This window comes from Meriones unguiculatus, chromosome 7 (genome assembly GCF_030254825.1).
Source record: "Meriones unguiculatus strain TT.TT164.6M chromosome 7, Bangor_MerUng_6.1, whole genome shotgun sequence".
Lineage (NCBI taxonomy): Eukaryota > Metazoa > Chordata > Mammalia > Rodentia > Muridae > Meriones > Meriones unguiculatus.
Genome location: NC_083355.1, coordinates 9051978 through 9069151, shown reverse-complemented (window position 1 = coordinate 9069151; position 17174 = coordinate 9051978). Strand labels below are relative to the sequence as shown.

Here is a 17174-nt window from a genome sequence, read left to right as displayed (position 1 = left end):
TTTAATGCTCTCCTGGCCTCCTGTCCTATAAACAAATGGAAAAGAGCTTTTCCATTCTCTTATGGTGCCAGGAGGGCCTAAGACGGAGCAGGCTGAGCTGGCCTCTGAAGTCCCAGGATTCTGAAGGCCCACGCTCAGCCCATCGGGCCTGTGATGGGGTTCTGGTGTGAAGTATGTGGAGGCAGGGAGTTAAAACCAGGGTGTGGATGTACAGAAAAGGCTGGAAGGTCTCTGACCCCCAGAAAGAAAGGCCTTAGAAAGGGCTTTGAGTACCCAGCATGTGTGCTTAAGGTGCATTTATTAGGCATGGCAAGGATAGATTCTGTGAGATCTCAGTGCTCAGTAGAAAACCTTGAGAGCACTAGAAGCCACAAGAGAGGAAGGGCTGAGTCTGGCTGCTGAATCATAGTTCTGATTGTTCCCAATCATAAACAAAACCACTGGGCCAAAAACCCACCGCATTTGGCTACCATGGGATGTACAATAGGAATTTTGGTACATCTGATAGGGCTTCTTCCCATCCAGACCCCAGGCCCAATCTGGAACTTTCTGGGTGCTGATATGACACCATAGGTGGAAAACTCCACACTTGACCTCATATCCTGCATTCTCCTCAAAACACACATTCAAGAACTACCGTATAAGGTCACCTTCCAGTTGTATGGGTCAGGTGTATGTGAAATGGGTGAGTTTTGAGTTTAGACTTAGACCCATCTCCAAGACACCTCGGTTTTAGATGTGCATTTCAATATCTGAAAATTGCAAAATCCCAAACACTTCTTTCAAATTTTTAACATTTATTTACTGACTTATTGTGTGTTTGTGTGTACAGGCATGCATGCCATAACATGTATGGAAAGGTGAGAGGGCAATTTGTAGGAGTTGGTTCTCTACTCGCACTGCAGTGGGTTCCTGGGACTGAACTCAGGTCATTGGGCGTGGCGGTGAATGCCTTTACTCCCTGAGCCACTAGAGACACTACAGACATTTCTCCTGTTAGTCAGATTTATGTTGTGACAAATAACAGAAATACAATCGAAAGAAAACCAGAGCTACTTTGGCTCATGCTTTCAGAGCGGTCCACAGCTGTTTGCTTGGTGTCATGTACTGGCACAAAAGGTTGTGTTGGGAACACAAGGCCGTGGAGCTTCTTCATAGAGAACAGTAAAGAAAGAAGGGATTCAGGAAGTTAACAGGGAAGCATGACATGAGCCAGTCACCCGCATCCCTTAACCAGACCCACCTCCTTCTCACCTGTCATTACCTCTCAGTGATGTCATCAACTATGACTCCATCAAGGAATCAAGCCACTGATTAGGTTAGAGCATTCCTGAAAGAGCCATGGCCGACACACTCAGAGGTGTGCTTTAAAAACTATCTGTTAGGCCAGTCTCCATCCACTGAGGTTGACAATGATGATCAATCGGCATACTTGGTGCCCAAGCCGTGTGTATAAAAGACACCATCCCAGATAAATAAAGCTAAGATGCGATGTTGAAGGGGTTCTGTTCCAAGTGTCAAGACTCAGCCAAACTTCAAAACCACGCCTAGAAGCAGGTCAGAGAAGGAAATGGCTGCTAGAGACCTGACTCAGACGGTAGAGTGAATGGGTAAAACCATGCAAGCATGAAGACCTGAGTTCCAGTGCCCCAGCGCCCATGTACAAAGCCACATGATGTACACCCTTGTGGTGCCAGCACTGAGGAGGCAGAGACAGGCTGATTAGTCTTGCCAAATTGGTGAGTTCCAGGCTCAGCAAGAGATCCTGTTTATAAAAAAATAAAATAAAAACATAAATACAAAAAAAGGTGGCTTCCCCACACACATACACATATCCATCAGCACCTTCTTATATGTATGAAATACACACAAACACACACGTGCACACACACGTACTGGAAATCAAGGCACAGAAAGACTGAGTGGATCACATGAGGTCACTGCAGACGGTGAGTGAAAATCTGGGCTCTGCTTTGCTTCACCCCGTCCTGCTTTCCTTTACACCTTTGAACTTATATAAACCAGCCTGTGACAATGAAGTATTCAAGAGGCCAGAATTCCTGGAGCTGAAAGGCCACCAGGAGGAGAGCAATAAGAGACACCCCACCTGTCAAAGTGGACATTTGGGGAGGGGGGTCAGGAACTGCTGATGTGCAGCAGGGTTTGTGTGAGGGAGAAGAGCATTTGTCAGGCCTCCTGCATCCACATGGAGCCTCCTGGCCAATTCCGCTAATGCAACGTGAACAGAAGAGAAACATGTTCCCTCCAGGCTGCAGAAAGACACACTAGCATGCTCTTACACCATTCATGGGCAGGAGAGGAAGGCAGAACTGGAGTAATAACTGGGACATTATTAGTAATAACTGACCGTGGGTCTTAACATTTCTGCAAAGATGTAATGAGAGATCCTATCTCAAGATGGTGATGATGATGATGATGATGATGGTGATGTGGAAAAGCTATTGAGGAAGGCATACCAGTGTCAATCTCTGGTCTCTACATGAACCTATATAGGTGAGTAAACACACACACACACAGAGAGAGAGAGAGAAAGAGAGAGAGAGAGAGAGAGAGAGAGAGAGAGAGAGACTCAAGTGAGACATAGACATTTCATCCAGAGCTCTAAGACTGTAAAGTTCTAGACTTCATTTTCTTCCAATCTACCTAATTTTCTGGTTAAATATCACGTCATTTCTTTCTTCTCAGAGGCCGCCTCTGGTGACCCTGGGTTACAGATGACATTATCTTTGTCCAGGCTCTTGCCATGAGGTCAGAAGGGATAAACTTTGGAGATTCTCTTCCCACAAAAAAAAGTGAACCATCTTCTGTTGCTCTTGCCTCTTTTCTCCTCTGCTGTGGCCACCTCTCCCAGGGGGAGATGGGACAGTGAGCGTCGTAGACACTTCCTCTCTGGGACTGCTGACCCTTAAGGGGTACCTGTCTTTGGCCCCAGGTGGCCCCTGGGTGCAACACCCCTGAAAATCGTCCAGTGGACAATGACCAACTTCTCGGCCTGCAGCCTACTAGAAGTGTACATATTAGAGTGCAGAGGATATCTGCCCAGATTCTCTGGAAATACTGACAAGGAGTTCATTTGACAAACATGACTGATTTTCGCATGCGTAAGCCTGTTCAACTTGATGATTCAGACGACCCTGACAGCAGGAATCTACTTAGATGTGATTTTTTTTTCCACTTCTCCCCACTAGAGCAGATCAAACTCTAGAATACTGACTTAAACCTTATTTGTCTATGTGGTATGTTTGTGTGTGTGCACAGGTATGTGAGAATATATGTATGTGGTGGCCAGAGTGTCTTCCTCAATCCTTTCCACTTACTTTTTGAGACAGGCTCTCTCGCTGAACCCAGAGCTCACCAAGTCAGGTAGACTGGCTGGCTAGGCAATCTCAGGCATCCTCCCCTCTCCGTCTCCCCAGCACTGGGAGGCTCCTCACGCTTGTGCAATGAGCACTTCACCAAGGAACCAGGTCCCCAGCCTCTGGATCTCCATCTTCTTATTTATGTCTACCTTCAACATGAGCCTCGCTTTGCAGTTACTCTGTCAAGCCCCGGCCACGTTCTGCTTTCTTCATGGAAACCAAACAATCAAGCTCACGTATTCTCTCTGTTGTTCTGATAACACTCTATTGATTATTAGAAGGCAAACACAGGGCAGGCAGATGTGGCACAGTGACAGACTGCAAACAGGGAAAGTCAACTCCACACCTTGTTTGTTCATTTGCCATGTCAGTGACCCGGCTTCTGAGTCCCGGCTCTCATTTGTAAGGCTTGGAGAAGGCAATTCCCTCCTCTATGCCTGCCTTCCAGTGACCAGAGAAAGTCTGTGAGGGGCAGATCAGAGAGCACCTGCTGTGAGAACTGAGCATCACTGGGCAATTTGGGGTCAACTTTCAATCAATAAAGAACAACTGGGTTCTTGTTCTAACAGAAGAGGTAGAAGGAGACAGAAAAACAAAACAAAACAAAACAGAGAGGAGGTGCTCAGAATAATTCAGCCTAAACATAGTTAATGAGATATTAGCGCACAGTCATGGAAGAGGGACTGGTATATATGTATATACACACACTATACACCACATATATGCATACACATGTTGATACATGCTTCATAAAATATGAACTGTCTCAACTGATTGAGAGGGGAGGAGAAATCAAAGAAGGCTTCCTAGAAAAGGGAGCATTTGAGACAAGCTTTCTGAACTCATAGGGTGCCTACCATCTATCCTTCAAATCAGACTCCTCCATGAAGATGGGGGGAGGGAGACAGAGGATTTGAATGGCATGGTAGGCTGCAGTTTGGATCTGGAAGGCCCCCCACCAAAGGCTTATGTGCTAAAGGCTGGGACTCCTGGGAAGTCTTCATGCCATTGGGGAAATGCCTTAAGGGAGACTGTGGGGATCAGGACCCTCTTTCTCTATCCAGCCGTGAAATGAGTTGGTTTGCTCTGCTGTACGCTCCTGCTCGTGTTTGTCCCCAAGTAATGGCTCTGACGGGAACCTCCAAAACAACGAGCCAAAATAAACCTTTTCTCTTTAAACGCTGATTATCTCTGGTATTTGCTAAAGCTATGGAAAGCTAACACAACCCATTCAATGAAAGCTCATTACTGGAATATGAGAGGAACTTTCGTCACAAGGCAGTTCCAGAACGTTCCCAACTGTGGGCTGCGTGAGCAATGGTTGGAGAGCTGCAATGCCTGGGGCAGAGGAATAAGGCTCTCCTGCACAGTCTCCTGGAGCAGACCTGGATAAGAGTCTGGCACAAATCAGTGTGCCCTGTAGTAACTGCACCCCGCAGTAGACACGAGCACCCCACAGCAGACACGAGCACCCCATGGTAGACACGAGCACCCCACAGCAGACACGAGCACCCTGCAGCTGCAGTGCTTTACAGGGGATGGCTTGCCAATGGGGGCGTTCGCCTTCTACCTGGGTCTGAGGAGTTGGGGAGATTGTTCCTCGCCTCTGTTCTGATAGGCCTAAGTCCTGTGGACCTCCCCTTTAGCAGTACCTCTCTCAGCATGTCTGCTAAAGCTGTCATGGGTAGGCAGCTGTTGTCTCCTAGAACAGTGAGGTCATGATTTAGGAATAGCTGTGGTCCAATCTTCGTAACACTTGACACTGTACTCATTCACTAGGTTTAATGAGGGACAAATTCCTTGCCTGTTGGCACTCTGAAGTCTAGGTCAGGAGATGGAGAGTCCATAAGGTGGCCTAGCGAACTCACTTCCCAGGACCACCACAACTGCAGGCAAGCTCAACCCCAGGCTAGCCAGAGCCCTTGGTACAGAGAACATTATGATCAAGGCAGGGCCTTCCTCCTCCTCCAAAATCTATAAATTTCTAGGAAGAGTGGGAGGTGGAAAGGATAGGTAAAAGAAGGAAAGAGCAAAGCAAAAAAAAAAAAAAAAAAAATTAAAAATTAGAAATAAAAGCCTGAACAGAACTTAATAACTTGGAGTATGTAGTGATCGGCGCCTGGCAGCACACAAAAGCCAAAAGGCAGGTCCCAGGATGGGTCAACTTCAGACTTAATATTTGCCCTTTACTGAGCAAACTAATAAATCCCCTATGGCTTTAACCACGCAGAGTTCCCCATTTTTATTTATTGGTCAAAATGACAGGCAGTCTTCTTTTTTTTTTTTTCCTTGCCTTGCTTTGCATTCGCTCAGAAGTAAATAGCCCCTATTGGCCATCACCAGCTGTGTGTCTATTTGCCTTTTCCTTCAACAAACTCATGCTCAGTGCAACTGACAACATGTGCAAACATCTTTGAAGTATTCTTTGGTGATGGACATCCCTGGGATGGAACAGCCTTAATTCCTACTTGTACAGCTGAAGGGACAATGAGCTACCTAGCAGGAAACAGACACTAGCCAGGGCAAGCAGGACGGCAAACTTGACACACAGTTAACTTCTTTGCTCTCCTGCTCCATTGCACGTATGGGAAAACTGAGATTCTGGGCAAGGATTGAATGACTGACACATGAGCTCTGGCTAGTTGAACCAAAGGACCAGATCCCAGGTCTCCAGATCACTCTACAACCTACCACAACCAAGTTCAAGGAGCTCTTTAGGCTTCCCAGCTTCCCACAAGCTTAACACCTAAGGGGCTTGCTTATCCAGGGTCAGTGGATTTCCAGACCTCCCTTTGTCCTTCAACCTGCAGCCTCCTGAACAGGAGGACAAGTTTCACCATAAGACTATCTTCCCGTCTCTAATAATTCCACACTTGTGTCTCCACAGAAAGATCCCAGAGTCTACTTGAGGACCAGAGTGTTCCTGCGGGTCAGAGTGAAGTTCAGATACCCTGTAAGATCCCAACAGTATGGAGCAAATTTGGAATTTCGTTGTGATTGCGGTAACAGGCAGGTTGAGAGTGGTCAGCATGTGGATCAGGTGGGTTCCATTGTCCCCTACATATGTGCTAACAGGCTCTTCCACCATGGAAAACACAGCAGAGATTTAAGAAATCAGTTCCTAGGACACAGGGAGCTTCAAATATGACAGCAATGTGGATGTCCTTGAGAGATGGTCCTGTGCCTAGCCCTTCCATGTCAAATGCAAGGAGCTAAAACGAGGGGCTTGCTGACATCAAAAATCTCAGTTCTCATGTTTCCCTGCCCTGTGAATTTCATTTTTCTAACCAGCACACATATACTAGTAGGATCCAGACACAAGAGCCTTAGTAGGAGAGAAGGCAACATACATTAGCTCAAAATCTCATTAGGGAATTGTCGATCGTGGCTACATGGGACAGCCTCTGAAATGCTCTACTTCCCACCGTCAGGGTGAGTACTGTTCAGCCTTCCCTCTCAGCTCCCTCCTGACCAAGGGCTGCCTGCCCAGGTCTGGACGATATATGGTCAGATAATTGAAAGGAGATTCCTATGTGAGGTTGATCAATCCAGAAGACTGTGATGAGTTAAACTACTTCAGCTGTTGGGATCCTGGGAGTCTATGTGAATGAGAAGAGAGTGGGAGACGGCTGCCTCTGTCTCACTAGGGCCAAAGGATGACTATGGCGTACATATGAAGGGGCAGGAAAAACATGTTCATCTTAACTGTTAACATGTTAACGGTGTGTGTGTACATATGTGCACGCATACACATGCGTGCACACGCATGTGCAAGCAGAGACCAAAAGATAACCTCAGGTGTTGTTCCTCAGGAGTTACCTTTCTTGATCCCTTTTTAAGATTTATTTTACTTTTATTTGTGTATGTGCAGTGCCTACGGAGGTCAGAAGAGAATGCCAGATCCCCGGAACCCAGAGTTCCAGGAGCTGTGAGTAGCTTAATGCAGGAGCTGGAAACTGAACTCTGCTTCTCTGCAAGAGCAGTAAGCACTCTTAACCACCAAGCCATCTCTCCAGTTCCTCCGTTTTGTGAGACAGGGTCTCTCATTGGTCTTGAACTCGCCAAGTAAGTAAACCTCAGGAATCGGTTTCCCAAGCACTGGGTTTGTAAGTATACACTACCACACACTGGTCCGCAAGCACTGTCTTGACTGAGCCATCTCCCCAATCCCATATTCATCTTTTTAAAGATGGCGGCATCCAAAGAAAAGGACGCAAGCTGAAAGGATGCAGTCTAGCATTCTTCCCATCGCATGGGGGTTCTCGAGAATAAACGCCCAAATCCCTGGATTCCTGGATGTTCCTCACTCCTCTAGTGTGTAATTACCTCCCTGCGGCTGTGCAACTCAAGATGAGCAGGATTAGTGGGAGGCCCACGCTCCAGCACCATAGACCCTCGCGCCTAGCTTTCAGCAGAAAGATGGGGGCTGAATCCCTTGACAGGCAGCAACAACTTCAGGTGCCAGGTGATCCCGAAAACTTGGCTTGTCTAAGCTGCAGAGGAACCTGTAATTTACCTTTCAATTGTTCTTACTTGTCATGAACACCCCAAATTGGATTGGCATGACTCCACCCTTCCCCACCTCCTTAAAGTTCCACCCACTCCCTGGTGCTGGATTGAGCCAGTGACTGAGAAGGTTAACAGTGAGCTGGGAGGTCCCACTTGACACTTTCTGAGTTGAACCCAAAGGTTATCAGGGAGGACTGTAGAAAGAAAGTACACACTTATCCCCAGTCGACATGCTCTTGATATTTTAAATAAATGCTAGAGTTCAAAGGACTTTCAGGAAGTCTCCTAGCCAAGTCCCTTGCTTTCCAGACATCGTCCCTAAGATTTCAGCTCTTTGTCTCTGTCTAGCAAAGATGTAAATTTTTGATCTTTGTTTATTCTACGTAGCATGTGTTTGCACAGGTGCTGCACACATATACACATGTGTGAACTTGAGTATGGCACAGTGCATCCTGTGCTATCCTGGTGGCTGCGGGCTTGCTTCTTCAAGGGCAACTTCATTTTTAATAAAAGGGAAGTGTAACCTATCTGGGAATATTCCAGAGCAGTGTCTGGTACTTTGGAATTCTGCCATGTCCATTGTTCACAACACTCCTCAGATGGACACCATCTCAAGGGACCTATCACACCTAAGATCGTTTTCAATACAAGGCAGGCATACCATTCTACAAATAACGGGTTTGCTAAGGATGGGCCAGCTGATCCCATCTATCTGTAAGCCTACAGGAAGGCCTGCACAGCTCTGAATGTGGAATGGCCAAGCTATCAGGAGCCTTTTCTCTATGGTCACTAGATCACTCAGTAGGATGACCAGTTGAGAAAGTTTTCTTAAGTCTGTCCCAGATTTAGCTCCCCCAAATCTTCTGTCCCAAGAAATCCCTTGTCCTGGGCAGGCTGGGATGACTGGGTCTCCCCAGCTCCCACAGAAAGTAGAATGTGGGCGTTAGGGACATTGTTTCCTACTGCATAGGGAGGGGCCTGAGGGGCTACTGTCCCCGGCAGCCCTGTCGCCATTAAGTACATGGTCTGAGTACGGTATTCCACTGCAGGCTGCCTGGGCAGCCCCTCCAACCATTTCTATTGTTGTATCCACTGTTACTTTAGAAAAGATGATATTTAGAGATGACAGGAGTTGGCCATCATTCCTTAAAACCTGAAGAAATTCCTGAGGCTGCCCGTGTGTGTGTGTGTGTGTGTGTGTGTGTGTGTGTGTGTGTGTGTGTTAGGAAAGAAGGAAGTGGGGGAGGGAGGGAGACAGGGGAATGTCTGTAAGTCTTCTTAAGATTTCAGCCACATGAAACATTGTCAGGAGGTCTCTTCGACTCCACCACAGAGACTCTTAAAAAAAGCTAAAGTCAATATCCCATCACTGAACAGCCATACAAATACATCAACTACAACATGAAGAAGCTCGGATTGTTTTATTTATAAACAAACTGTCCATCCATTTTGTAAACAAACAAGCAAACAAACAAACAAAAAAGCTCAAATGTCTTCGAGTACACAGTCAAGAGGGTGGAATCATGATGTCATTAGGATGGATTTCTAACTGCACAAGTGGAGTTCGTAGCTCTGGACCTCTGGACAGCTGCCTGTTGTCATCAGGGAAAGGGGTTCTCAGTAGGCACAACCAATGGAGCTGACTGCTCAGCCATGAAGCACCTGGAGAAGCTGATCCCTGACTGCAGCCTTTGAGGAGAGTCTTCATGGCCACTGCATTTGTTTTCCCAGAGGATGGGATGAGTGATGGGCTCATCTCTGCCTATCCAAACGCACACCAGCCTGTGATGCAAGCAATACAAGGGGACCACGGCAAATGGCAGCCCTACTCAGGCCTCTCCTCTTGCTCTGACCTCCAAGAGTCCACAGAACCTCAGGCAGATCTCATGTCACTCTGGAGTACCATGTGCAGACAGTTGACCTCCTTACAAGGAACAGAAATAAAAAATCAAGATGCTATTCAAGTTAAAAGTAGTTAACTGTTCACTCTGTATCCGGCTCAAAGATAATAGAGCAAATAAGAAGATTCCCTGGGTCCAAAGGCACAGTGGGCACAGGGGGTAGTGTCAGGTAGGGAAGAGTGTGGCACCTGGGACAGGGACCGAGTGGGGAAGAGTGTCCTGGGTGGTGGCAGCAGGAGGCTTGTTTTCTATAAGACAGTTGATGAGCTGCGATGGTGAGCCTTCCCCATGTCCAGAGATGTGTGTCTTTGTTCATTGAGTCAACACAGACTACTCCTTCCCAAATGTCTCCCCTGTCTACAAGTTTCTATATTCTCCAAATAACATTCCTCAATTGAATCCAGGGCCTCTCAAGAGGGAGTCTGATCTCAGCCCAGTGCTGAAAGGAGGGCCAGGGACACATTTTCCACAGTTCCACAGAGCTTCTGGTGAGCAGCATGGGCCAGCAGGAACAGGCCTTGGTCAGCCTCCTTTTACACCTGTGGACCAAAAGACAGCAAGAGTTAGATGGCAGTATCCGCTCCTTTCACAGCACTGCGATCTCCCAACTTTATTCCACCGGGCTCTAGTTGGCGCTGCCTGAAGTCAGGATGTGGTGGTTTAGTCAAGGAGCAGGAGAGAGAGAGGCTTAAGCCTGGCTCTGGGGATCTCCTTGTACACTGTGGCATCCCCCAAAACCCTTTCATATATATATCCTAGGGCCACATCCAGACCTGTTCACACACACATATGCCAATGTCCCCACAACAACAGACTCAGGTTCTCCATAAAATGCTCACAAAGACTCTATGCATCTAGCCTGTAGAAAAACTGACTCAGAAGAGGACAGGAACTTCACAAGGAGAGCAACAGAACCAGAAAATTTGAACACAGGGGTCTTCCCAGAGACTCATACTCCAACCAAGTACCATACATGGAGATAACCTAGAACCCCTGCACAGATGTAGCCCATGGCAGTTCAGTATCCAAGTGGGTTACATAGTAATGGGAAGAGGGACTGCCTCTGACATGAACTGATTGGCCTGCTCTTTGATCACCTCCCCCTGAGGGGGGAGCAGTCTTACCAGGCCACAGAAGATGACAATGCAACCACTCCTGATGAGATCTGATAAACTAAGATCAGAAGAAAGGAGAAGAGGACCTCCCCTATCAGTGGACTTAGGGAGGGGCATGCGTGAAGAAGGGAGAGGGAACGTGGGATTGGGAGGGGAGGATGGAGGGGTTTATGGGGGGATACAAAGCAAATAAAGTGTAATTAATTAAAAAAAAAGAAGGGATAGAGGTCCCCCAGGGGACAGCACAGAACACCTGGAGCATTTCTCCTCCCACTCTGAGGGCCAATAGGCAAGGTCAGCTTCTCACAGCTCCTTCCCTCTCCCCATCATCTACAGTACTGAGGAACAAATCACAAAGTCCCCCAGGGGAGTAGCCTACTTCAGCACTGACCAGGGCCAGCTATTGGGATATGGTGTTGACCTACAAAAGGGGGCTGTTTTACAGGTCCCAGACTCAGCAGCCATCACCAACCCAAGATGGGAAATGTGGGCGGGTCATCCGTAAGTACCTCGTGGCCAGAGGTGCTCAGATCCAAAAATGAACCAGTCAGGTAAGTACCATCCTCCCTGTAGGCCATGGCAGGACAGGCAGTGTCTCATGATCAAGGCCTCCCTGGACAAGCAAAAGCCAGGACATTGCCATCCGATGTAGTGTCCTGAGGACTTGGATTCTAGAAGCTCAGCCTGGGTGAAACGCATCCTTTGCAGGGGGGAGCAGCCACCATGACTCCCAGTGATAAGTGGAATGATGGGAATAGGGCCTGGGGCTGGCTGACGAGAAGAGGCCTGAAGACGTGTCTCTGAGGAAGTGCTGGGGACAGTCTCAACTGAAGAATCACAAATGAAACAGTGAGTTCCGATCGGCAGCCCCAACTCAAATAGGGACATTTTATCTCAGGGACAGCTCAGAAGCTCAACACTCTCCTTCACATTTGGACCCAAAAACACACCCAACGGACCCAAAGTTCTTCAGCCTCCCTCCACTTTCCATTCTCCTCTCATACCAGGCCTGGGCTGTCTCCTAGAGCCTCACAAGCTTTTTCTCCCGGGAGACAGGCCACGCAGCTGGCGAATTAATTGGCAGTGATGGGGCTTCCTCCCTGTTGCTTAGCAACTACATGCAACTGACAGCAGGGACTGCCATGTGGAATTTACAAAAACAAAATCCAGAGCAAAACACACAAGGCCCCAGACTGTCACCCTCAGAGGGTAGAGCCAGACAAGGGGAGGGTGTGGGTGGTAGGTGGGAAGTGGGGCTAGGGCATGAGAAAGTTCTCCCCCGCCCTCAGCCTTTACCCGTCAGCCTGGAGAAAGGGCAACAGAGAGGCACAGGGATTGAACAAGAAGCTGGGGGGCCGAAAGGTTGCGAGGAACGGCAGTCAAGGTTGGTGAAAACGACAGTGTCTGCCGGGAATGCTTCCAATGATGTTGCTCTACGGCCACTCTGCCACCGTGACTCGGTCAAATCTAAGGTAGAACCCTCTCCCCTGACCCTTTGTGCTGGACTGTCTTTCTATCTATTGCAACGACAGAGTAGGCAAGCCGTCCAACACGTGGCCTTGTCTTGGCCCTCATCTCCAGCCTCTTTTATTTATTCGTTTTCATTTTTTGAGTCTCCTGTTCTGTAGTACAGGCTAGCCTTGAATTTAAGGTGATCTTCAACTTAAGGTGATCTTCAGAGATTTAAGGTCTCTTCTTTCTGAGTGCTGGGATTACAAGCATGAGTTGCCAGGCCCGGCTTTTGGCCTCTTTAAAAACTGAATGACAGAGAAGCACTTAAAGAAATGTTCAGCATCCTTAGTCATCAGGGAAATGCAAATCAAAATGACTCTGAGATTCTATCTTACACCCAACAGAACAGCTAAGATCACAAACTCAGGTGACAGCATATGCTGGCAAGGATGAGAAGCAAAAGGAATACTCTTCAATTGCTGATTGCAAACCTGTAGAACCACTGTGGAAATCAATCTGGAGGTTTCTCAGAAAATTGGGACTAGATCTACCTCAAGACCCAGCTATATCACTTCTGGGCATATACCCAAAAGATGCTCCACCATTCCACAAGGACACTTGCTCACCTACATTCATAGCAGCTTTATTCGTAACAGCCAGAAACTGGAAACAACCTAGATGAACTTGAACCAAAGAATGGATAAGGAAAATATGGTACATTTACACACTGGAATACTACTCTGCTATTAAAAACAAAGACATCATGCAATTTGTAGGCAAATGGATAAAACTAGAAAAGATCATCCTGAGTAAGGTAAACCAGACCCAGAAAGATATGCATTGTATGTACTCACTTATATCTGGATATTAGCCATAAAGTACAGGAGAACCATGATACAATCCATAGACCCAAAGTGTCCTAAAACTGCCTAAGGGAAGATGCTTGAATATCACTCAGAACAGGAAATACAACAGACATCTGAAGTAGATGGAGGGAGGGAACTGGATGGGAGAGGCCACGGGGAGGGTAACACTATGGGGAGAGTAGGGGCAAGGGAGGACCAGGAAATAGAATGGAAATCAGTTGGGGGGGCATCTCTGGAACAGGGGAGTTCATGAGGGTGACCCTAGCTGAGACTCCAAGCAGCAGGTGTTAAGGAGCGTGAAGCTGACACCTCCTGTAGCCAGGTGGGATTCCCAGCAGATGGAGGGGCACACCAACCCACCCATAAAACTTTGGACCCAAAATGTGTCTTGCCTACAAGAAGTGTAGGGGTAAAAATGGAGCAGAGATTAAGGGAATGGCAAACCAATGACTGGCCCAACCTGAGACACCAACCACGGGCGACAGCCAACCCCTGTCGCTACTACGGACACTCTGCTATGCTTGCAGGCAGCATAACTGTGTTTTAAGTGGCTTCACCCAGGAGCTGATGGAAACAGATGCAAAGATCCTCAAACAACAGGCTGAGCTCAGGGAGTGCTGTGGAAGAGTGGGAGGAAGGATAGAGGGAGTTAGAGGGGTCAAAGACACCACAAGAAGACCTACAGAGTCAACTAACCTGGGCCTATGGGGGCTCACAGAGACTGAACCACCAACTAGAGAGCATGCATGGGACAGACCTAGGACCACAACACATGTAGGAGATGTGCTGCTTGGTCAACATGTGGGTCCCCTAACAATGGGAGTAGGGGCTGTCCCTGACTCTGTTGCTGCCACTGGATCCCTTTCCCTTAGCTGGGCTGCCTTCTCAGGTTTAGTCCTCAGTATCACCACCTATGGCTACAAACAGACACAGGGTAGAGAGGTGAGGGAACAGAATGGAGAGCCTGACAGGCTCAAGTAGGGGGTCCTGGGAGCTTCTAGGAGGAATCAGTAATGTAGACACCTTCACTTCATGGCATTAAAACTGGCCTCAGACTGCACTGTGTGTGTCCATACTTCCACAGAGACATTTTCAGCCATATAGTGATAGAGCCTGGGGCTTCAAATACACCAGGCAAGCCTTACCCCAACCTCCAGACCCAATTTCCACCTCCAAAGATTTTCCAAAGAGGGCAACAGAGCAAGGACACAGGTAACAGCAGAGACAAGCTTAGCACTAGCAGCAGGGCAGGATTTAGCCTTAGAAGGGACTTGCCAACATCCTGCAAGCTTAGTTAGAAAAAGACAGGGCCTCTGAGAGCAACTGAGGCAAAAAGGAAGCCTGAGCTATGAAGCAGGCTGTTAAATGACAAGATTTGCTCCCAGGGACTTGGGCAGGTGCTTAATCTCTGAGAGAGAAAGAAAGAGAGAGTGCCTTAGTTTCGTAATTTACAAAATAAAGATAATATTATCATCTACCTTACAAAGGTCTTGGCATTAAATGAGATAATACATGGGAACCACCTGGCGAATGGCAAATGCCAAAGGAGTGACAATGCTTAGGAAAGTTCTGCCTTTCAGATGTGAGCCGAAGCTGCTTCTCCTTGCCCACCCCAGGATCTATATATATCATGTCCTTCTATTTGTTAATATAACTCTGATTTTTTTTTTCTGGTGTGATAGAGTTTGGCACAGCTCTGTAAGAGTTGACCAGTGAGATTCAAGTGAAGTTCTTGGAGTAGTTCAGGGCAGATGCTCTAAAGGAGGCTGAAGCCTGTCCATGTTTATTTTGTTGTTTTAACTAGGGCAGGGTGGCTGGTACTCCAGCGGCCATATTGGTCTAGAGACGTTCATGCCCTCTGATGAGAAAAAGAAAGAAACAGGGGGTGGGAGCTGGGCTGGGCTCTGGCTGCTCCCTGATGCTTCACTGGCATGGGATGGCTTTCTTCATGAAGTCTGTCCTATAAAAGAAAGGCTTTTTCTTCTGTCTTAGTTCTCTGTTGTGGCATTTTCTGTAACCACAGTGGATTTCTCCATCCATAGACCTGGACCAACAGCTCTGTGATCACGTGGGAACAGGTTAGAAATGCAAATCTCACCGCTCCACCCTAGGGTCTAGGGGTGGAAGCCAGGGCTTTGCACAGAGGGCCTTTGCACAAGTGCTCTGCTTACCAAGCCATACCCAGGGCCCCTGTAGTACCCAGGATCGAAAGCCCTCCAGTGACGAGGACGTGCTCTCCAGGGTGACAGCCATGGCCTTCCAGTGGTGCACTGGGGGATGCTTCAGTGTCCCTGGCCTCTAAGCACAAGCACCCTCATCCCAGAGGGAGGATAAGAAGTGTGTTAGGCACTGCCATATGAATAGAGCAGGGGGCGGCAGCATTGTGTCCATTTGAGACTCTGCGCTGGTTCTTTAGGGTCCTTTTCTTTTGCAATTGTTTTTAAAATGGTTTCTTTTATTTACATGTGTGTGGTGTGTATGTGTGTACATGCCTGTATATGTGAGTGTGTGTACGCATGTGTGTGTTTAAATAGCAAGTGCTTGTAGTGCCCTTGAGAGCCTGAAGAGTGTTTGATCCCCTGGAGCTGGAATTAAGGGTGGTTGTAAGTCACCCAGTGTGTGTGGGAATCTAACTTGGGTCCCAAGAGCGGCGTGTGTGCTTAAACCCCGAACCCTCTCTCCAACTCCCTTATTTAAAAAAAAAAAAAATCTTTAGCCAGAGCAGTACCTGCTTGTGGAGACGATGGGACAACTACAGTGCCAGCCCACCTTGCTGGAGAGCGGGTCTCCTGCTGTTGTTGTTTTTTGTCTCTGTGTATGCCACACTAGCTGATCTGCAAGCTTTTGGAGTGAATATTGTGATTACAGAGGTACTTTACAGACCCTGTGCCCAGCTTTGTGTGGGTTTCAGGATTAGAACTCAAGTCCTCATGCTTGTGTGGTAAGTGCTTAACTCAGGGAGCCCCCCACCCCCGCCCACATCCTCAGTTGTTTCCTCAAACCTAGATACACAGCACAATCCTCTGGGAAGCTTTTCAAAAATTCCAATGGCCAGTACTTGCCCAGCTCCATAAAGTCAACATGGACGACGGGGGCAAAACCTATGGAATCCAAGATGCACAGGTGGGGCCGCTGTACGGCCTGCCCAGCACCACTGCAGCTGGCGCAGGCCCTGGGGAAAACTGTTGCAAGCTGCAGGCATGGAGGTGCTGAGTATGGCCAACGCGGGAGGCACAGGTGCTCCAGAGACAAAGCTGCACTGAGAGTCGGGTGGACAGCCTTGGGAGCAGCTTAGGAGCAGGCGTCCCTGAGGACAGGTGGGGTGGTGTCCCTGGCAGCTGGGTCAGTTTCTCGTAAAGACAACTTCCGGTCTCTCACATGAATAATTGTGCCAAGCCTCGGCTTCCTCCTGAATGCACAGAGTCCTGGTAAGAGCAACACAGGCTGAAGTTGCCCACCACAAAGAAGGGATGGACTGAAGACAGTATCAGGGAGTGGGCTTTGCTCAGAGGCAGAAGGTGAATTCCTTGCCACTAGCTAGCCTGGAACCCAGGACATGAACCAAGCAGACAGAATCTGCTTGTGTTTAATGTACCCTGAGGAGGAGCTAGATGAAGGAATCGAACGAGAGTGTTGAATAAGCTGATGCCCTAACCCCTTAAGAGGAAGGATTAAGTCCAAAAGTGTCAGCTCTTTCTCCTGCAGAGACATCTATGTCATTCATTACTTCATTCCCAACCTACCCTGGTAGAATGCTGAGCCAACTTTTTAAAAATTTAATATATTTTTAATTAAATGTAATTACATCATTTTCTCCTTTCCTTCCTCCAACCCTTCCCATGTTTCTCTAAACCCCTACTTCCAGTTATACACACACAGGCCCGGGGGGAGGGAGGGGCAGAAAAAGAGAAAGTGAGAGAGAGTCCATTTTTGTTATTTGTGTGTATACAA

The 17174-nt window shown here is 47.8% G+C and overlaps 1 long non-coding RNA gene across 1 annotated transcript in view; it reads right to left on the bottom strand.

The window, feature by feature from the left end:
- Window positions 1–9304: 9304 nt before the first annotated feature.
- Window positions 9305–17174, bottom strand: part of LOC132655101 (uncharacterized) — a 149758-nt gene continuing 141888 nt past the window's right edge. Inside the window, exon 3 of the long non-coding RNA XR_009592736.1 lies at window positions 9305–10329. This is a non-coding gene — a long non-coding RNA (uncharacterized LOC132655101). The remainder of the gene's footprint in view (window positions 10330–17174) is intronic.